This window comes from Carlito syrichta, unplaced genomic scaffold (assembly GCF_000164805.1).
Source record: "Carlito syrichta isolate Samal-C Ts95f unplaced genomic scaffold, Tarsius_syrichta-2.0.1 Scaffold312137, whole genome shotgun sequence".
Classification (NCBI taxonomy): Eukaryota; Metazoa; Chordata; class Mammalia; order Primates; family Tarsiidae; genus Carlito; species Carlito syrichta.
The window spans coordinates 190,777-213,968 of NW_007256233.1; the positions used below are offsets into that span (position 1 = coordinate 190,777).

At 39.9% G+C, this 23,192-nt stretch overlaps 1 protein-coding gene across 1 annotated transcript in view; it reads left to right on the forward strand.

Annotated features, from left to right (window-relative positions):
• CCL28 (C-C motif chemokine ligand 28) overlaps nt 1–16,676 on the forward strand; it is a 53,642-nt gene extending 36,966 nt beyond the window's left edge. The window contains exons 4-5 of the transcript XR_002482628.1: nt 7,932–7,941; nt 16,643–16,676. The gene's annotated coding sequence lies outside the window, so the exon portion shown is untranslated. The remainder of the gene's footprint in view (nt 1–7,931; nt 7,942–16,642) is intronic.
• The last annotated feature ends 6,516 nt before the right edge of the window (nt 16,677–23,192 follow it).

Below are 23,192 nucleotides of genomic sequence, written 5' to 3' on the forward strand. Positions count from 1 at the left end.
AGGAATTTCAAATAAAATTCTTAAAGTATTTTTTTGTTTGTTTATCAATTTTAGACAATATTTAGGCAATATCTATTGCCTCCATTTTACTCCCTACTTCCCTTCTCCCTTCTCATCCTAGTGCTTAGTCTTTATGTAAATGTAGATAATACCCCATACTTCTTTCCTATTCCTCCTCTTTTCTCATCTTGTGTCACATCAGCTATATCTTCATATTTACATACCTGATATGGATAATTATAACTCTGTACTAGAATAATAATTGTCTTCCATACTTTGTTTAAGGCAGGTCTTCCCAACTCTGCCACTATTGACATCTTGGGCTGAATAATTCTTTGTTGTGGGGACTCTCCTATACATAGTAGGTGAGTTAGCAGTAACTTTGGTCTCTACACACTAGGTGACATTCAAAAATCTCTTCAGATATTGCCCAACGTCTCCTGGAGAGAGGTATCAAAATCTTCTCCCATTCCAGTTGAGAACTTAGGTCTAGAATCTAAGGCACATTTCAAAATTGAAAGTCAATGTAGTTGGAAAAATTCTAAGATGATACCCCCAAATTTCCTGCTCTAGTATACATATAACTCCCAAACACTCACCTAGGTGTTTCAATGAAGGCATTTTTCAGACGTAATTAAGGTATAAATCAGTTGACACGAAGATAGGGAAATCCAAACATCTGTAGAAATGGTACCACAGGAGAACAGGAGAGTGCCTTTGGAGACAAAAGGGATAAGTGAAAATGACAGATTTTCTTCTCTGCATACCTCATGCAAACCTCTGCAGTCTCAGCCAAAGGAGGCAGCCCAGGAACTACCGCACACCCACTTACCTCCACTGGCTGGCCACATAGGGCTGCTCTAAATTGAGACAGAGGCACCGGCAGGTCTCACATGGAGCCTGGGGAACCTCAGTTCAGCACCACAGTCACCAACTCCACCTCTCCCACGGATAGTCTCAGTAGGAGACACTTTGTGAAGGTGGTCTCCCTTCTCTCCTTCCCCAGCACCCAACAGGGGTGTCACGATCAATTCAGAGAAGTTTCTCCAGGCACTGGCGGCTGTTGTAGCCCTAGGTCAGGGCTACAGAAGTGGCTTGCTCTCAGGAGCTGCCATGGTTACCAAAGGAGGGAGGACAGGCAAAAAAAACCCCAAAACAAAAAACAAAAAACCCCAAACAAAAACAAACCGACAAAACATGCAAATGGCCACTCCCCAGTCATAGCAACCTTATCTAATTAAAAAAAAAAACACCAAATAAAACAATGCCAGGCACAGTGACTCATGCCTATAATCCCAGTACTTTGGGAGGCTGAGGTGAGAGGATTGCCTGAGCTCACGGGTTTGAGACCAGCCTGGGCAACTTGGTGAGACCTAATCTCTGCAATAAATCAAAAAATTAACCTGGCATTGTGGTGCAGGCCTGTAGTTCCAGCTACTTGAAAGACTGAGGCAGAAGGATCACCTGAGTCCAGTAGGTCGAGGCTGCAGTGGCCATAAGCGTGCCACTACACTTCAACCTGGGCAACAGAGTGAGACTCCAACTCAAACAAAAGAAAAGAAAACAAAACAATACAAAACAAAAAATGAAAGGAGAAGAGTCTACCCTCACAGATGAGGAAGAACCAGTGAAAAACACCAACAATTCCCAAACCAGTGAAAAACACCCACAAAAGGGCTTCTCAGATTCCAAGCAATGGAACCCATCCAGAATGATCTGTCCTTGATGATGGTCACAGAACTCAGACTATGGATGGCAAAGACACTCAACAAGATCCACGGGAAGGGGACGCACAGATTATCCACCCAAGAAAACAATGCAGAAAATGAAAGCTGAGCTGGCCATTGTAAGGAAGAACCAATCTGAACTTCTGGAAATGAAGAATTCTTTCCAGTCAAAACACAATAGCAAGCTCCAACAACAGCATCAACCAGGCAGAGGAAAGAATCTTAGAGCTTGAGGATTAAACTACTGAACTAACTCAGGCTGACAAAACAAGGAGAAAAAAGCTTAGGAAGAATGATGGAAGCCTACGAGAGATTTGGGATTATGTAAAGAGATCAAATCAATGGTTGATTGGCACTTCTGAGAGAGAAGGGAAAACTGAGAACACCCTGGATTGTCTTCTACAACATCATCCAAGAAAATTTTCCCTATCTCACTAGAGAGGTAACCATGAAGACACAAGAGATTCAGAGGACTCCTATAATATAATACATGAAGAGATCACCCCCAAGGCACATAATAAATCATCTCCACAAAGTGAGCATGAAAGAAAAAATTTCTAAAGGCAGCTAGAGAGAAGGGACAAACAACCTACCATGGAAGACCCATCAGAACTGCAGCAGATTTCTTAGCAAAAACCCTGCAAGTCAGAAGGGACTGGGGTTTCATCCTTAACAACCTCAAAGAAAAGTAATTCCAGCCAAGAATTTTCTACCCCATCAAGCTAAGCTTTATTAATGAAGGATAATTAAAATCCTTCCCAGACATCCAATCCCTATGAGCATATGCCACATCCAGAACAGTCCTTCAGAAAATTTAAAGCACAGAAACGAAAGAACAGTTCCACCCATCACAAAAGCACTGGCAAGTACAGAGTTTACAGACCATTTGAATCAACCACAAAAACTAAAAAGCAAAGCAGTTAGCAATATGACAGGAACAAACCCCCACTTGTAAATAATTAATTTAAACATTAACAAACTGAATACACCACTCAAAAGGCATAGAGTGGCAAACAGGATAAAGAAGCATGATCTCCTCTTCTGCTGCCTTCAGGAAACTCATATCACTGAAAATGACACCTAAAGCTCAAAATAGAGGCTGGAGAGAGACTTTCCAGGCAATGTAAAACAAAAGAGAGCAGGAGTAGCTATTCTCATAACACATGAAACAGACTTTAGACCAATAAAAGTGAAAAGGGGCACAGAAGGACACTACATAAGAATTAAAAGGCTCAATCCACCAGCAAGAAATATCCATCTTGAATATATATGCACCCAACATAGGAGCATCCAGATTTATAAAACAATTGCTAATTTAACTAAAAGAGGACATAGATAGGCATACAATTATAGTCAGAGACTTTAATACTCTGCAAACAACCTCAGACACATCATCACAGAAAAAGCTAACAAGAAAATGCAGAACCTTAACTTAACCCTTGACCAATTGGACCTAATAGACATCTATAGAACCCTTCATCCAGCAACCACAGAATATACATTCCTCTCATCAGCACATGAAACATACTCCAAGATTGATCACATACTCAGACATAAATCAAGCATGAACAAATTTCAAAAGGTTGAAATCATACCAAGCATCTTTTCAGACCACAGCAGAATAAAAATAAATATAATCACCAATAGGTACTCCTCCCAAAACACACAAATACATGAAAATTAAACAACATGCTTCTGAATGACTTTTGGATTAGCATAAAAATTGAGGCAGAAATAAAGATTCCTAGAAACAAAAGAAAACAAAGACACAACACACCAGATCCTCTGGGAAAAAATTGTGCTGAGAGAGAAGTTTATAGTATTGCACACACATATTAAGAAAATAGAGGAATCTTAAGTAAACAGACTAACATTGCAAAGGGGAGCTGGAAAAACAAAAACACTCCAATCCTAGAATTAGTAGAAAAATGGAAACCATGAAAACAAAGTCAAAATTGAAAGAAATAGAGAAAAAAAAATCATACAAAGGATCAACAAGGCAAAAAGCTGATTCTTTATAAGAACAAATAAGATTTACAGACCCCTGGCCAGATTAACAGAGAGAGAGAGAGAAAGAGAAAGAATAAGCAAATGAATTAGAATAAACACAGTTAGAATGAATTAGAATGAACACAATTAGAAATAAAAAAGGTGATGTTACAATTGACCCTGAAGAAATACAAGCATCTCAGAGACTACTATGAACATCTACTATGAAAAAATTAGAAAATCTAGAGGAAACAGAGGAATTCCTGGCATTATATAATCTCCCAAAATTGAAACACAGAGAAGTTAAAATCTTAAATCCTATTTAAAGTATTCCAGGCAATTGAGAAGGAAGTAATTCTCCCCAGCTCATTCTATGAAGCCAATATCATCCTAATATGAAAATTGGGAAAGACCCAGCAAGTAATCCTCAGCAAAAAGACAAAGCTAAAGGCATCACACACTTTAGACCTCAAACTCAAGACAGCATGGTACTGGTACAAAAATAGACACATAGATCAATGGAACAGGACAGATAATCCAGAAATAAAACCACAGAACTTCAACCAACTCATCTTGGACAAAACTGACAAGAACAGACATTGGGGAAATAAAACCATATTTAGCAAATGGCACTGGGAAAACTGGCTAAAACCACATGCAGAAGAATGAAACTAGACCCCCTACCTATCACCATGCACAAAAATTAACTCCAAGGACTTACATGTGAAACCTCGAACTACAAGAATCTTAGAATAAAATTTAGGTAACACTCTCCTGGACGTTGGAGTAGGCAATAAATGCAAGGCCAAATCCTCAAAATCAAATGCAGCAAAAGCTAAAATTGACAGATGGGACCTTATCAAGCTAAAAAGTTTCTGCACAGCAAAAGAAGACATCAAAAGAGATGGGAAAACCCAAGATGGGAAAATTATTTGCAAAGCATACATCTGACAAAGGACTAACAACCAGGATCTCTAAGGAGCTCAAACGAATTGACAGGAAAAAAAAAACCCATTAAAAAGTGAGCAAAGGATATGAACAGGCACTTCTTAAAGGAAGACACCCAAGAAGCCAACAAACAAATGAAAAAATGCACAGCCTCACTATTCATTAGAGAACTGCAAATCAAAACTGCAATGAGATACCACCTCACACAGTTCAGGACGGTTATTATTAAAAAGTAAAAAAGCAACAAGTGTTGGTGACATTGTTGGTGGGAATGTAAGCTAGTTCAACCTTTGTGGAAAGCAGTGTGGTATTTTCTCAAAGAACTAAAAACTGAGCTACCATACAATTCAGCAATCCTACTTCTGGGACTAATCCCAGAGAAACATAAATTGCTCTATCAAAAAGACACCGTGCACACATATGTTTATTGCATTACTATTCGCAATAGCAAAAACAAGGAACCAACCCAGATAGCCATCCAAAGTGGACTGGATAAAGAAAATGTGGGTACATATACATGATGAAATACCATACAGCCATAAAGAACAAAAATCATGTGCTTTGTAGCAACATAGATGCAGCTGGAGATCATCATACTAAGTGAATTATCACAGAAACAGAAAACTGAATACTGCATGTTTTCACTCATAAGCAGGCTCTAAACATTGAGCACACAAGCACAAAGGTGGGAACAACAGATGATGGACACTGCTGATGGAGGGAGGAAAGGAGAAGGGATAAGGGACACACCAACAACCCACTGGGAGTCATGTTTATTACCAGAGGGAGAGAGGGCTCTCAAGAAGCCCAAACCTCACCTGCATGCAATTTACTTATGTAGCAAATCCTCACATGTACCCATAACTCTAAAATAAAAGCATAAAAAACAGTAAAAATTAAAAAAAGACAGGGAGATTATCTGGGTGACAGTGACTTAATCACAGATGGCCTTATCAATCTGGGGCTAGAGGTCAGAGACAGGAAGTCAGAGAGACTCAAGGCACAGGAAGGATTAGTTGTGCCATTACTGGCTTTAAGGATATAAAATTACTATATTGTAAGGAATGCAGGTAGCCTTGAGAAAGACCCCCAGATGACAGACAAGGAAACAGAAACCTCATTCTTACAACTACAAGCAATTGAATTCAGTGGGCATCAAGAACGAATTTGGAACAGATTCTCCCATGGAGCTTCCAGAAGGAAATGTAGCCTTGCTCGCATCTTCATTTCAGCCTTGTAATATCCTAAGTAGAGAATCCAGTCACACTATGCCTGGACTTCTGACTTACAGAATGTGTGCTCATAAATTCTTAAGTAACTAGGTTTGTAGTAGTTTGTAAAGGAGCAATAGAAAATTAACATAACCAATAAGTGGCACTTTTACCATCTTGACAGTAAGTATTGTTCTCTGTAGATCTAGATAGTATGCTAGAATTTAATGTCCGTCTCTAAAGCTGAACTATGTATAGTGCAGGCAATGAAAACTTGAAGAAATTACAATTATTTTCTGTACTATTTGTGTGCTTTACATATTTTACTTATTTCCCAGGTATAGCCAGCCATCCAAGTTCTTTATATCACCTACTATTCTTGTCTTTGTCAGTCATTTACTTAAAGTCTTAGAGCTCCTCCTAAAAATTTTAGAGAATTTTCTATTTGTGTATTTGAAGCTGTTCCTAGTTCTAAGATTTTAAGTAACGAAATTCATATCAACTGAATTGGGGAATGTTGTGCCCTCCAATGACTATAAAATGTCTGCCTAAAGACACCTAAAAGTTGGCAATGGCCTTTCTATCAGCAGAGCCCCTCTGCTTTCTGTTTCTGATGGTTGCTTCTGTGTTCTAGCTGCTCTGGGGTGGTAGGTAAATTTTATATTTACTCCTTTTGATAGGAAGACTATCAAAAGGAGTTTGGATGCCTTTCAAAAGGAGACTGCAGTTTTCAATTTAATCTAAGTTAGAAAGGATCTTCCATTTTGTGAAAATATGAATTCTCTGTGTGGTGCCATTAAGCATTCACTACTACTACAGTCCAAATTGGTATGGCTAGCAATCAAAAATACTTCCATTCACTCCTACTCCATTTAACTAGAAAATGTAGGAAAGTAGACAAAGATGAGCCAAATGTGGTATTATTACTCATCCCTCTAAGGTCTTAAATCTTATACTGTCACAAAACAAGTAGAACTATAATATATATATATTTTTTTTTTCTTTTTTTGAGTTGGAGTCTCACTCTGTCGCCCAGACTGGAGTGTAGTGGCCGCTCCCGGCCACCGCAGCCTCGACCTGCTGGACTCTGGTGATCCTTCCGCCTCAGCCTTCCAAGTAGCCGGAATTACAGGCATGTGCTACCACGCACGGCTGATATTTTGATTTATTGTAGAGATGAGGTCTTGCTGCCCAGGCAGGTCTCGAACCCGTAGGCTCAGGCAATCCACTCACCTCAGCCTCCCAAAGGCACGGGATTACAGGCTAAGCCACCGAGCCCGGCTTGATATATATTTCACAATTTGTAAAGCCAATGTGATACTCATTTGACAATCCTAGCACATTTTAAAAAAATTATAAAATCATTGCTTCCCTCTAGTAAATTTGGGAAACTCCAAGCTCACCTCATCCCGCCTCATGCCATGCTTATGCTCTTCCTCATAATTCGCTAACGGATACTTTGAATAACTGGCATGCTTCAGCTCCCTACACATTGTTATCATTCTATCTTTACATAAACTACCAAACAGTACAACATCATCTTCCTTCACCCAGAATTTGACACTTAATAAATATTTACTGATAAAACAAATACATGTAGGCAAGTGACCTCTCATTTGGCCAATTACACTAAAAACAAGACACCACGGAGCAGTCATGCACTCTTATAATGGCCAGCCTCTGCTAAAGAGTGACAAGGTTACTGGGGGTTAAATTCTGTCAAGACCTGGGGTAAGAGCGTATACTAACAGTGTGATCAGGTTCCAGTGTTTTCAAACTTTTTTAATACCAGAATTTAGTGCCCTTTTACTTCTTCTCTCCAGCTCTGACATTAGCCTGTTCCTAAAATGGATTTATCTTCATCTCTGCTCATCTTTCTCCAAGGGCAGAGTAATATTCATGAGTGAGTTAAACCTTTTTTACATAGTAGTAGGGCAGAAAAAAAAATAACTTCTGGAAGACCAACTGCTAAACCCAGACAACAGTGATGGCAAATGGCACAATCTATGAGAAAAGTCAGGCTTAGGAAGAACATGGGACCATAGTGGCACTGGAGATTATAAAGGGTGAAGAAAAGAGGTGATTCCTTGTTTTAGTCTTTACTTGCAGAATTACCCTGGACCTACCAGAATGGCTAACATTAAAAAGATAAAAATATCAAGTGTTGGTAAGGATAGGGAGCAACTGGAACTCTTATGTATGCTAGAGGATGTGTAAATTAATAAAATCACTTTGGAAAACTGTCTATCAGTATCAACTCAACTCATACCCTTACACTATGGCCAAGAAATCCCATACTTAAGTAATATCTAGTTAAGTTCACAGCAGTCCCCAAACTGGAAACTATCTAAGTGCCCATCAACAGTAGAATAAATACATTTTAAATATTATATTCATATAATAAAATGGTATTTAGTAATGAGAAAGGGCAATCTACAACTCATGCAACAATATAGATGTATCTCAAGAGCATAACACAGGTGGAACAAGATCAGATATAGGTAAGTCAGTATTAGTTATTACTATAGTTTGGTATGTTTGTCTCCCAAACCTCATGTTGAAATTTGATCCCAATGTTGGAGGCGGGTTTTATGGGAGGTGTTTCAGTCACTGGGAAGGATCCCTCATGAATGGCTTGATGCAGTCCTCAAGACAGTATATCAGTTCTCTCTTTATTTGTTCCCACAAGAGCTGTTGTTAAAAAGAACCATGTACCTTTCCTCTCTCTTACTTCCACTCTTTCACCATCTGGTCTTTGCACACATCAGTTCACCTTCCGCAGTGAAAGGAAGCAGCCTGAAGCCTTCACCAGAAGCAGATGCTGATGCCGTGTTTCCTGCACAGCCTGTAGAACCGTAAACCAAATAGGCCTCTTTTCTTTATAAGTTATCCAATCTCAGCTATTCCTTTATAGTAACATAAATAGATTTAGATATAGACTGCAAATCAGCACTGATATATATAGTCATGAATTCACAAGACTATTGAGAGAATTAAATGATATAATGTGGGAAAAAGTAGTAAGAGCCTAGCAAGTAATAGACACTAGACACCTGTTCATGTATTCATTAACTAGTATTTTACTTATCTATTGCTGTCTAAATCACCACCTTGAAACACAGTGGTTTAAAACAGCAATAGATTATTTCTCACAATTTGGGGGGTTAGCTAGGGCTCAGCTGAACAGTTCTTATACTGGTCTCACTTGGGGTCTTTCATGCAGATACAGTTGAAAGGTAATGGGAGCTAGAAAGTTCAATGACTACACTCCTGTGTCTAGCACCTTGGTGAGGATGACAGGAAGGCTGAGCCCCTTGGGGTGCTGGGTTGTTGAAATTTCTCTTTCTTTGTAGTCTCGGAGTCTCTTCTGCTCCATGTGACTGCTTCATGTGGTCTCTTCCTGTGGTATCTGCAGCAGAGTAGGTGGACTTTTGACTTGATGACTCAGGGTTCCCAAAGTACAAATATGAAAGCTGCCAGGTCTTGAGCCACATTCAATTGATTGAAGCAAGTTTCCAGATTCCATGTGGGAAGGGACTACACAAGGGAGTAAATACCAGGAGGTATGGTTCATGGGAGGGCATCTTTGGAGATTAGCTTTCACATGGGGACATTTATAATTCAGATTCAAATATATCAATTTTCATTTTTCTTTATTTTAACAATGTACAGCCAGGTTTGGTGGCTCAGCCTTTAATCCCACTCCTTTGGGAGGCTGAGGTGAGTGGATTGCCTGAGCCCACGGGTTCGAGACCTGCCTGGGCAGCGAGACTTCATCTCTACAATAAATCAAAAAATCAGCCAGGCATGGTAGCGCATGCCTGTAATTCCAGCTACTTGGAAGGCTGAGGCGGAAGGATCGCCGGAGCCCAGCAGGTCGAGGCTGTGGTGGCCGGGAGCGGCCACTGCACTCCAGTCTGGGCGACAGAGTGAGACTCCAACTCGAAAAAGAATGTACTTCCTCAATTAGCATCCATTCTTTGCCTCAATTTTTTTTTTTCTAAGATAAGCTTTAGGTTAATGAAGTTAATGAAGTGTTGAGTCTGCCAGGCAATCTTCTAAAATGTTTCTGATGATCTCTGCCATCTAGTACTCATGCCCTTATGTAATCCCCTCCCCTTGAATGTGGGCTGAGTCTAGTGATTTTCTTCTAATGAATAAAATACAGCAAAAGTAAGAGGAATTATAAACGACTGTAGCTTTGGCCGGGCTCGGTGGCTCAGTCTGTAATCCCAGCACTTTGGAAGGCCAAGGCGAATGAATTGCCTGAGTCCACAGGTTCAAGATCCACCTGGGCGACCTGGCGAGATCTCATCTCTACAATAAATCAAAAATTAGCTAGGTGTGGTAGCGCTCGCCTGTAGTACCAGCTACTTGGAAGTCTGAGGCAGAAGGATCACCAGAGCCCAGTAGGTCGAGGCTGCGGTGACCAGGAGCGTGCCACTGCACTTTAGTCTGGGCAACAAGAGTAAGACTCCAACTCAGAAAAAAAAGACTGTGGCTTTGTCTCATTGGCTTGCGTTCTCTCTCTCTCTCTCTCTCTCTCCTATCTTCTTGGTTTTCTTACTGTATTAGTTTCCTAGGGTTGCCACAAACTAGGTGGCTTAAACAACAGACATTTATTGTCTCACAGTTTTGGAGTCTAAAAGTCTGAAATCAAGGTATCGGCAGGCTTGGTTCCTTCTGAGGGCTATGACAAAAGGATCTGTCCCAGGTATTTCTCCTTGGCTTGTAAAAGGCATGCCCATCTTCTCCCAGTGTCTCTTCATACCATCTTCTCTCTACATGTATCTGTTTCTATGTCTAAATTTCCCCTTTTTCTAAGGATACCAGTCATACTGATTTAGGGCCCAACCTAATAACCTCAGTTTAACTAATTATGTCTGCAACAACTCTATTTCCAAATAAAGTCACACCCTGAGGTACTAGGGGCTAGGACTTCAACATGTGAATTTGGGGGCATACAGTTTAAACCATAACAGGGAGGATGAATGCTGTGTAAATGACAAAGGAAATATTCTAAGTGTATAACCCAGTGGTTGCATATAGTACCTCCCCTCACATGCCATTGGCCAGCCATTAGCCACATGGAGGAAGAAAGGGAGAATAGATATAGGGGACAACTAGCAGTTTCAGACATGTTACAATTTACAAAACTCGTATGAAGGATAGAACGAACTTCTTTCTTCAAACTGCAATATTAATTGCTCTTCTGTTGTGAATACCAGTCTATTATACTAGAAATTTTACAATTATTCCTCACAATAATCCTGAAAAGTAATTCCCTCTCCTCCTACTCCTCCACCCACACCACAAATTACAAAAGAAAAAAATTGCTGGGTGCTGTGGCTCACACCTGTAATCCCAGCACTTTGGGAGTTGGAGGTGAGTGGACTACTTGAGTCCAGGGGTTCCAGCCTGGGTTCCTAGGTGAGACCTCATCTCTACAATAAAACAAAAAATAGTTGGGCATGGTGGCACAGGCCTGTAGCTGCAGCTACTTGGAAGGATCTCCTGAGTCCACATGTAGAGGCTGCCGTGAGCATGAGTATGCCACTGCACTCCAACCTGGGCGACAGAGTGATACTTTGACTTAAAAAAAAAAAAAAGTAGGGGAAGGGGGAAACCCAGGCTCAGAGAGATTAAGCAGTTTGCTCAGAGAGAACCTATTAAGTGGTGGAGGCTGGAATCTGAGGATTTTGTCTGGTACTAAAGCCTAATCAGTTCATTTCACCATATCAACAGAACACCTCATCGTATTACTTAACTTCATTGGCAGTTCTGGTAGTGACATCAAGATTCATTTGGAGACACGAGAAATACCCATTTCTAGACTTTGTGGGCTAGTAAAGTAATAGGCAACCAAAGTTTCCTATATAAAACATACAGTGGCATAAATATATACAATATTTTATATTTATATACAACATTCTATACATACATACACACACGTGCACATGTGTACAACAATAAAGTCACACACTATATATTTTTTATTTTGTGGAAAATTACTGTCTTCACGCTCCCCCCAAGAGCATCACTTTGCTCTTTGTTGTTTAGTTTTGTTTTTTTTTTAAATCACAATGCTTATTAGGAAATAAGGTCTATAAATAAGATTTCACTGGAGTTGAGAAAAGAGTTTTATCTCTTTATTTCTGCTCCTCTCTCCAAAGATGATAGCAGGTTATTGTTTCAATTGTTTCAGCCTCTATTTTTTGCTCAAGGCAGAGATAGAGTCACCTTGGAATGGTAACTCACTCATCTCAGTTGTTCTGTAATGAGTGGCTTCCAGGATTTGTTGCCTAAATGCAAAGATGATATATTAATGGCTCTCCTCTTTATGGCTCTTTTTTTAGCAGCATCTTCTCCCTCTGATCTATGGAAATTCTGGGGAAGAAGTGTGTAATTTGCATAAGGAGGCCAGAGCTTTCTGGGAAAAAAGGGACCAACACTCTAACATTAGCTGCTGAAATTGGAGACAGGAAAATCTGTCAGGGTAACTACTGTTTGCCACAAAGGGAAACTCACCTGAAGGGGAGGAGTACTCTCAGTTGGTTCTCACATGAGCTCAGTGTGGTCATGGAGGTGGACTCTTTCTACTTCAGTGTATGGTTGAGAGCCAAAACTCTCAAGTCTCTGCTACACAGGGTATAAAGTCTGAGCCTGTATGTGTCCCAGGAGAGCTTTAACTGTGGACCCCAATCATAGACCGTCTTCCTAAGCTGGCCTGTGTGTCTGGTCCAGTAAGGACATCATCTACTGGATATCAGTGTCAGGAAAGTCTCATAAGGGCGGAGCCATATCTAGTATGTTGCTATATCCCTGGTTCCTAGCCTACTGTTTTGTATGTAAAAGATGCTCAGTGAATTACTTGAGTGTATAAGATGCCAAATAAAGGACCCAGGATCTGGAATTCAGTAACAAAACATTATGGTAGCAACCACAGCTACTGTGGTAACTCAAATCTCTCTGCTTTGTATCTGGAAAACATGAGTGCTTTGGAATGAATTCTTGGACTATTAAGGCAGAAGACATAAAGAGGCCTTGACAAGAATATACTCTAGTTCGTGTGAATAAAGGTAAATTGATTTGCAGTGGGTTGATCAGAAAAAAATAGAAGCACTGTTACTGTATTTGCATCCCCAGCAGGTAAAGCAAGTCATACTGGTTGTGTAAGATATTATTTCAAGTATCTGAATCGTGTAGATCACAGGTGACTGTTGCAAAGTTCTGGTTCTCTGGAAGGACATGCCTGAATAAATCTTATTTTACTTGGGTAAACCACTTAATACACATATATACATTTTTTACTTTAGAAATAGCTCCTCACTCCAAAATGAGCTCAAGTTACTTTTCAGGTATAAGAAGATCAACTCAGCGTTTCCAATTCCCCAATTCAAATCTCAAAAATCAGGACAATTTCTCCAGACCTATGTCTGAGAAATCAGAGATAGTGAAGACACAGCAGACAGTATATATTATCTGGAGCTAATATACTCACAATGACTGCTATGTAAATAATTCAAGTAAAATGTTAGTATTAATTGTCTTACAGAGTGAGTTTTTGTGGAGTTAGCAATTACTATTTAAAATGTACATACAGACCAGGCTCGGTGGCTCAGCCTGTAATCCCAGCACCTTGGGAGGCTGAGGCGAATGGATTGCCTGAGCCCTCGGATTTGAGACCCACCTGGGCAACTTGATGAGACCTTGTCTCTATGATAAATCAAAAAATTAGCCGGGTGTGGTAGTGCATGCCTGTAGTTCCAGCTACTTGGAAGGCTGAGGCAGAAAGAAAGCCGGAGCCCAGAAGGTTGAGGCTGTGGTGGCCGGGAGCATGCTGCTACACTCCAGTCTGGGCGACTGAGTGAGATTCCAACTCATAAAATAAAATAAAATAAAATAAAATAAAATAAAATAAAATGTACATACAACTTAGAAACTATATATGGGTCTTTTTTAAATAAACAAAATATACCTAAAAACTATGGGGATAAGTATTTTTATATGTTGAATTAAATTGTAAATAAAATAGGAGAGTTTCTTGTTTAAATAAATTTTGCAAAAAATCATGTGATGAAATGAAATGAATTTTAAAGCTAATGTTGACCTTTGATTTCTTGTTTGTGCAGCATTACATGATAGAGAAAAAAACTGTTTTGGTCAAATAGGCCTTGACTGGAATACTTGTAATGAAATCCTTGTTGGTTTGTTCATCAAACAGAGATGATAAAAAAAGCACAGTGCTTGACATAAGAGGTTCTCAGTCACTATTCTCTTTTTGGAGCAGAATCTAATTCCCAGCATCTGTTAGATAACATTTAATAGGAGACCATTGGTTTGGGCTGAGCTCCTGCAGTACACCTCACCAATCAAACCAAAACGGAGTTACTCATGTTGGAGTTTCAAGCTACCAAGCCAAAACTAACTTGTTGATCCTTAAACAGGCCAGTTTTAGCTGACATGATATGGAAGTCTTCCTGTTTTAACTTTTAGAAGGGAAAGATCTATGAAATAACCAATCTATTTTTTCTTCTGTTTCTCCCTTTTTTAGACATTTTCTGTCTATAAAGCTAAACTCCCATGCTCAACTCATCAAAACACTCATTCTATTTCATAAAATGAAGTGTTGCCTGATTCTAGAATTGTGGATCAAAGCCAATTAAGATATTTCAACCAAATTTGTTGTAACTTTGCCTTTCAACGTACTTGAGCACCTGTTAAATACTACAGCCTGGCTTCGGTCATGCTATGGCAGTTTGGGAAGGGCCTATATTGTGCTTCAGAATGAATTGCTAAGAGGAGAGTTGTTTCTTCATAAGGCCTGAGTGGTGACATTGGGGGCTGTCACTAATAGAACAGAGGACTTCTGTATCCCTAAGAACAACCACCTCATGTGGTTAATAATAGCTGAGGTAGCAACAAGGCAGCAGAAATAACCCCTGTCCTTGAGCACAATTGGACCCTGTGTGGGGGTGGGAATGTCACATTAATGAAAGGTGATTTCTGACAATAAGGTTGATGGGGTTGCAAGATATCTTAATTGCACAACAGAATAATGTGTCCTTATCTTGCAGTCATAGGAGTTATTTGTTTCATAGCATGGAGGTAAATAGCTTGTTTTATTGATTTTAATTGAACTGGGGAGAAGTTTGAGAAATGTTATAGCCTACCCTTCCCTTGCCCCTCTTTTTTTTTTCACCCATAAACTCCTGAGACCTGGATGGGAGAGTATAAGAAAAAGAGAACACAAGAGCAAAAGATGAAATATAGCTACAACTCTTCAAGATAAAGAGAAGAATTTGGGAGCATCACAATGTGTTGCTTTTGTTTTTCCCCTCTGCTTTGCTTTCTACCAAGCCTACTTCCTCAATGCTGTGGCTGAAGATCAACGACAATAACTCTTACTGTTTTCTGACCCAGCCTCCTTATCAAAAATGGTGTCAAACAAGTGGTTTTTCATGCACTGAGACTTGAGTCTGTTTTAATCAGCTGTTGCATATTAGATTATTGTTCTAAATTCTTTGTTCTTCCCTGTATCCACACCTTTTACAATGTGACTTTGCAGTTACTCCATAAAAGAGTGTATTTCCCATCCCCTTGATTTTGGACTTGACCATATATATGACTTACTTTGGCATGTTGGTACTTGTGGTACAAACAGGGGTTGCAGAGTGTTTGTGCAGTGGTGCTTGCCCTCTTACTCTCTGTCACTGCCATAAGAATCCTCCACTCTGGGTAGATGTTCCCTCTGTGTCACAGAAAGAAAACACACTCCACAGAGATCTAAGCTGGCCAGACCCACAGCTCAAACAGGGTCATTCTGCTAAACCCAACCTGGATTAACTGACCCCTAGTAACATGAGACTGCAGACATGTGAGCAAATAAATGATTGCTGTTTTAAATCACTGAGCTTTGGGGTGATTTATTATACAGTAGTGGCTAATATACTGAATTGCTGTGGAAAGGAGGTAGTGAGAAAGGAATGCTTTTTTCATAGGGATTCATCTGTCACAGGGGAATTGCTGCTACATCAGGGAATGAAGGAGAGAAGGATAGTTGGTGGGGCCAGTGTGACAATAGGGCTATGAGAAAAACAATATAAATCTGGGGGACATTAGGAAATAAAATCAGAGTAGTACCATCTCTGATGTTCCAGCTTCACATAGTAGTTTCCTTTTAAAGAACATAGTGTGGAAAGTGGGAAAAGAGTAACTTTACGGTGGGGAACCCTGGTAAACCCTTTCCAGCCAGAGGATCATGTTTAACATCAACAGTGACAAATCAAGTTGATAGTATGTAACCCTGAAATGGTTTAATGAGAATAGCACTTTAAGCACAGTGGTCTTCCTCCAGAAAACCCACAACCCCAGTCAAACCATTAGAAAAACATCAGACAACCCCAGTTGAGGACCATTCTGCAAAATAGTTGATCAATACGGTACTTCTAAACACTAGCAATTTCATCAAATACAAAAAAAGTCTGAGAAACTGTCACAGCACAAATTGATATAATGATGTAATGTACTGTGGTACTTGGAAAGGGATCCTGAACTGAATAAAGTGTAGGTTTAGTTAATTGTATGTATCAATATCGGTTCAACTTGTGAAAAAAAACATTGACCGTATGGACTGGGTGCAGTGGCTCATGCCTATAATCCTAGCACTCTAGGAGACCGAGGTAGGAAGATTGCTTGAACCCAGGAGATCCAGACCAGCCTGGGCAACATAATAAGACCTTGTCTCTACAAAAATCAAAAAATTAGCTGGGTGTGGTGGCACACACCTGTAGTCCCAGCATTCTGGGAGGCCGAGGCGGGAACAGAGTGAGACCTCGTTATACACGCACACACACAAAAATTAGCTGGGTGTGGTGGCACATGCCTATAGTCCCAGCTACTTGGAAGTCTGAGGTGGGAGAATTGCCTGAACCCACGAGGTCGAGGCTGTGGTTAGCTGTGATTGTGCCACTGCACTCCAGTCTGGGCGACAGGTGACAGAGTGAGACCTCAATTAAAATAAGTAACTAAATAAATATACCGCATGTAAGACATAAACAATAGAGGAAACAGTGTGGAGCATATTTCTGTAAACCTACTTTAAAATTAAAAGTTTATTTTAAAAAATCAGAAGAGTAAAATTTCTTAAACAAATTATCTCATTCCCCAAGAGGCTTCTTTGTTTTGATTTTACCCATTGATACAATCTCCCTCTTTCCTCAAATCCTGGAATTCCAGTTCACCCAAATCTTTTTGAGATAGTGCTTTCAATTATCTTCTTTCTCCTCATTTGCTCACATGTCACTTGCAGTCATCCCATAGGCAAGTGACCCCAGGCAAGGCAAGATAGGGCAGGGCAGGGCAGTTCTGTCAAGTTACTATCATCCCAACAAATCAGTTACATGAAATAGCATGTCTTCTTCAGAGGAAAATTATTTCTTACGGAACTGTGAAAGCAAGTCAGCGTTCTTATCTTAGGCATTGAAAAGTCATAGAACTTAACATAGGAAGTACTCTAAAAATCATCTGGCTCAAATCTCTCAACTTAAAGATGAAGAGAATGAGAGCCAAAAAGATAAGGCTGACTGGGTGTGCTGACTCATGCCTGTAATCCCAGTACTTTGGGAGACTGAAACTAGAGGATCACTTGAGCTCAGGAGTTTGAGAATATTCTGGGCAATATAAGAGTCCTTGTCTCTACAAAAAAAATCAAAAAATTAGCTGGGCATGGTGGTGTGCACCCATAGCCCTAGCTACTCAGAAGACTGAGGCAGGAGATCATTTGAGCCTAGGAGTTTGAGTCTGCCGTGAGACATGATGGTGCCACTACACTCCAGTTTGGGAGACAAAGTGAGACCCTCAACTCAAAAAAGAAAGAAAGAAAGCAAGAAAGAAAGAAAGCAAGAAAGAAAGCAAGAAAGCAAGAAAGAAAGAAAGAAAGAAAGAAAGAAAGAAAGAAAGAAAGAAAGAAAGAAAGAAAGAAAAAATAAAAGAGAAGAGAGGGTTAACAAGGAGAGCCTCAAAGTCAGGTTTCCTGCTTTAGAGACTGTACATGCAGTTTATTGCACAAAATTTTTATGGAAAGAATGACCAGAGAAACTACATTTATTTCAGAAAATAGTTAAGCATTTATTCTGAGTAAGGCATTGTATTAGGTACTAGAGACAATAGAAAAATGAATAAGAACAGCACCTGTTACCAAGGAGTTTTCAATCTAGGGATAGGAGAGAAATAACTCCGATATATAGAATAACTGTAATAGAAGCAGGAGTATATGCCATAAGAGATATAAAGGAGAGAGACGTGACATCCAGTCAAGGATATCAAGAAAGGATTCATGCAGGATTTTTTTTTTATTTTGAAAAATGTGATTTTATTTTATGAATCAAAAAGAAGCATATTCATGTTAAATTTAGGATGTTTAGTTTTCCATTATCTCTCAAATACTTTCTAGACATTCACAGTGCTCAGAACTGTATAAAAGTTAACATCCAATACCACATTTTAAGGAAAAAAATTTAAATGTAGGACCTATTTCTAAGAAATCTTTCTCAAAGATCAAGGCATTGACAATTCTAATTTTAAAATAAAGTAATTGTGTTATTGGAAATATAAGTAATAATAGTTTCAAAAGCTGGAAGTCAGATCTCTTTTAAAACAGAATTTAAAAAAAAATCCTGAGGAATTTATACCTGACAACTGAAATTAAACACAATACTCTACCCAACTCCCAAACTATTAAATCATGCAGGAATTATCATTTGCTGTGGACTTTGAAGGATGGGAGATTTTGGTGGGTAGAGATAATGAACAAGACATCCTAACAGAGGAAGAGCAAAAGTCAAGTCAGAATTGTAGGAAAACCATATTTAGCAAATGGTGCTGGGGAAACTGGCTAACCACATGCAGAAGAATGAAACTGAATCTCTACCTATCACCATACACAAAAATTAACTCAAAATGGAGTAAATGGACTTAAATGTGAAATTCCAAACTCTTAGAATCTTACAAGAAAACTTAGGAAACACTCTCCTGGACATTGGAGTAGGAAATATGTTTATCGGCAAGTTCTGAAAAGCAACAGGTAGGACCTTATCAAGCTAAAAAGTTTTTACACAGCAAAAGAAACCATCAAAAGAATAAAAAGGCAACCCACAGAATGGGAAGAAATACTAGCAAGTTATGCATCTGACAAAGGCCTAACATCTAGGATTTATAAGCAACTCAAATGAACTGACAGGAAAAAAAACCCAAATAAATAACCCCATTAAAAAGTTGGCATAGGACATAAACAGACACTTCTCAAAGGAAGATATCCAAGCAGCCAATGAAAAATGTTCATCCTCACTAATCATCAGAAAACTGCAGATCAGAACTACGAGATACCACCTAACACTGCTCAGGATGACTATCATTAAAAAAATCAAAAAACAACAGGTATCGATGAGGCTGTGGAGAAGAGCGGACACTTCTACACTGTTGGTGGGAATGTAAGCTAGTTCAACCTTAGTGGAACTAGCAGTGTGGCATTTTCTCAAAGAACTAAAAATTGAGCTACCATATGATCCAGCAATCCCACTTCTGGTTCTATTCCCAGAGAAACATAAATAGCTTTATCAAAAAGACATCTGTACACACATGTTTATTGTAGCACTATTCACAATGGCAAAAACATGGAACCAACCCAGATACTCATCAAAAGTGGGCTGGATAAAGAAAATGTGGTACATATACACGGTGGAGTACTATGTAGGCATAAAGAAGAACAAAATCATATGCCTTGCAGCAACATGGAAGCAGCTGGAGATCATTATTCTGACAGAGCTATCACAGAAACAAAAAACTGAATACTGCATGTTCTCACTCATAAGTGATCCCTAAGCACTGGACAGGTGAACACAAAGGCAGGAACAACTGACGCTGGGCACTATCAGTAAGGGGAGGGAGGGGAGATAAGGGACATATCACCATCCACTGGGTACCGTATCTACTATCAGGGGAGAGAGGGTTTGCGAGAAGCCCAAACCTCACCTGCATGCAATCTACTTATGTAGCCAATCTTCACATGTTCTCCGACTCTAAAATAAAAAAGGAAAGAAAATAAATGGGGGGATATACAGACAGCATTTGAGGAAGAGCAAGTCACTTGGTTTGGTGAGAAAATCTATAAGAATAGGCCAGAATACTATGAATGAAGGGCTTTGGATAGCTGTGGCTTTGGTATTTGATTCTCTAAGTAATGAGGAATGACTGATTTATGTCACTGGCAGAGAAGATGTAGATTTTCCTTGGCTTGACATTTTCCTGTTCAGAGTGGTAAGAAGATAGAGTCATTCTTTAGCCCCAATATGGAGGCAGATCATAGGATGAATTAGAGGAAGGCATGTCCCTTGAACAAGGTGGGAATAGGGTGGGAAATTCAGAGTGGTCTATGAGAATATGGAGCTGAAGTCATACAACATTAGCATGGCCAGAATAATTGTTAAATGTGTGAACCAAGAGGAATGGAACATGTGTCAGGGTGACACTGTAACAGCAGAACTTGCAGCCAGTTTAAGACACCTGAGAAGTGAGTTATGGAGCAAGATGAGGGTGAGCTGGAAGGACAGGAAATGCTACAAGCAAGAGATTCATTAGTCTGGACCATTCTCTTATGCTGATCATCAACGTGGGCCATATGAAAATTAACTTGACATGATAAAGTGCCAAAGTGAGTGTTAGAATAAAAAGCAGATTTTCAAACGAAATTCTGGTTTGGTTTTGCAACTCTAAAAACACCCAACCCATAACAAGTGTGTGATCATTTTTATATGACAACTTGGCTAGCCTATAATCCCTAGTTATTCAATCAAACAGTAGCCTATGTGTTGCTAAGATGGTACTTTTTAGATGCAATTATCTCCATAGTTGGTCAACATTAAGGGAGATTATCTAGATAATCTGGGTGGGCCAGATTCCATCTGTTGAAAAGCTTGAGGAGCAAAGCTGAGACTTCGTTGAAGAAAAAGAAATTCCACAAGTGAACTGCAGCTGCTGCTGGGAGTGGAGAGTTTCAGCCTGCTCTTCCTGAAGGCTTGTCCTCTGGGTTTGCCTAGTCAGCCCCCACAATCATGTAAGTCAATTGGTTGTAATAAATCTCTTAATATGTATCTTCTATTGGTCCTGTTTCTGTGGTTGCACCCTGAGCAAGTTGAAAGAGGAGTGCTCTAATTATCGACATGTGGGGGGTTTGAAAAAAACAGAAAGAGGCGTGCTCAAGAGACAAGTTAGTGAGGAGAGGTAAGCTTTGTTTTCCTCCCCTCAAACAAGATGGAACTTCAATGGGACCCCTAAGAATTTGACATGTGTTCTATGAATTTGGGGGCAGCATGAACTGATAACAACTCCTGTGGGTGAGAGGGGGTGGGCTACCTCCTTTAGTAGAGGAGCCACCTAAAATCAGTACAGAGACTTCCAAGTAAGGATATGAACTGTGCATATACTGATATTTTCTCCCTTGTAAAAACTGACTAAAATAATAGTAAATGGATTTTCTAAAAAAGTCACAAATCCATAAGAATAGGAAGTCTAAAAAAGGAAGCAATACAAACAAAATTTTGTTGGGAAAGAAATAAAAGAATGATTAAAAAAAAAAATCTAACAGAATCTACCAGTATCAGCTGACTATATAACACAGTTATCTAAAAAGAACAAATTTCAATGTCCCTTATGGGAACAACAGAGATTGTAAAAATGTAACTTAAGATTCTCAGAAGCCTTTGTGTAAACACAGATATACACCACTTGTGGGTTACCCTGAGTTTTCTTTTTGAGTCTGAGGGGGCTAAATTAAAAAAAAAGTCCTCTTCTGTCAAGTTCTGAACAGTCATAGCACTAAAATTATTCCTGTGTTACTGCTGAGTCAAGGTTAAGAACATGGTCTAGGTGTGCAGTATCAGTGGGCTTCCTAATGCTAAGCCTCTGAATTACACTCTCCCTTCTAGCCACAGGCAAGGGTGGACTAAGTCAGGCCTTTTTTAAAAGGGCAGAGCTGATACTGCAAGCACGCTACATGGCAAGGGCATCAGAGGTCATGCAGGCTGAGGCTCCAAAGTGGGAGGAGAATGGGCTGGGTCAAACCTACCAGGTTTCTTCTTCCAACACTCTAATTAGGTAAATCATTGCTTCCTTTTGGGGGAGGAGGGAGTAAGTGGGTATGGAGAGGCCAGGAGTGTTTCATAATGATTCCCTCTACATGCATCCCCCTTCTGCAAGGTTCAGTCATTTTTATGTTACTTTTCTGAATTTCACAAGGATTACTGAAAAAAAGACACAGGCACAGTTGAATTATTTATAACACTTGCCAGTTAAAATCCCATGTTCATAATCTTCAGAGCGAATATGGGTAATAAAATAATGTTAGAGATTGGGTTTTCTTTATTTTTTAAAGAGTTCAGCTTTATATTGAACATATCTCAAAAGAGGTTTAGTCAAAAAAACCAAAGAATGTGTCATCATCAGTCCCCTCAGATTCTTTCTTCTTTGATTCTACTTCTCAGCTTGGGCAGTAGTGGTGGAGGGGGTAGAATCTCCTGCTGGTGAAACCCCAGCTGCAGGTGTGGGTCCACCGGACCCTCCACTGCGGAGAAGGCTTCTGATGTTGGTATTGGTTAGGGCTTTTGAAAACAAACCAGGCCAGAAAGGTTCAACACTTACACTATCTGCTTTATTAGAGGCATAGACCTTATCCTCTGTGTTGGCCATCTCATCATCGTGCAGTAGGAAGACCGAGTAGATACAAGTGAGTTCAGAAATGAAGGCCAGGGTGCAGGTGAGTGTGGGGCTGGCACAACTGGACTAGTTGCTAGTTGTCTGATAGAGTGAGGGTCTCACCCCAAGGCGGCCATAGCTTCCTTGAAAGGATCGAGCACCTAGGTAGCAGCTGAGGAAAGTATTTGTTTGTTAACATAAAAAGAAGTACAGCCGGGCTCGGTGGCTCAGCCTGTAATCCCGCGCCTTTGGGAGGCTGAGGTGAGTGGATTGCCTGAGCCCGTGGGTTCGAGACCTGCCTGGGCAGCGAGACCTCATCTCTACAATAAATAAAAAAATCAGCCAGGCGTGGTAGCGCATGCCTGTAATTCAGGCTACTTGAAAGGCTGAGGCTGAAGGATTACCGGAGCCCAGCACGCGAGGCTGCGGTGGCCAGGAGTGGCCACTGCACTCCAGTCTGGGTGACAGAGTGAGACTCCAACTCAAAAAAAAAAAGAAGTACAGAACTTTCAGAGAGGTGCAACCATAGATAGCCATTGTGTCAGACACCATTTCTTTTTCCTTTTTT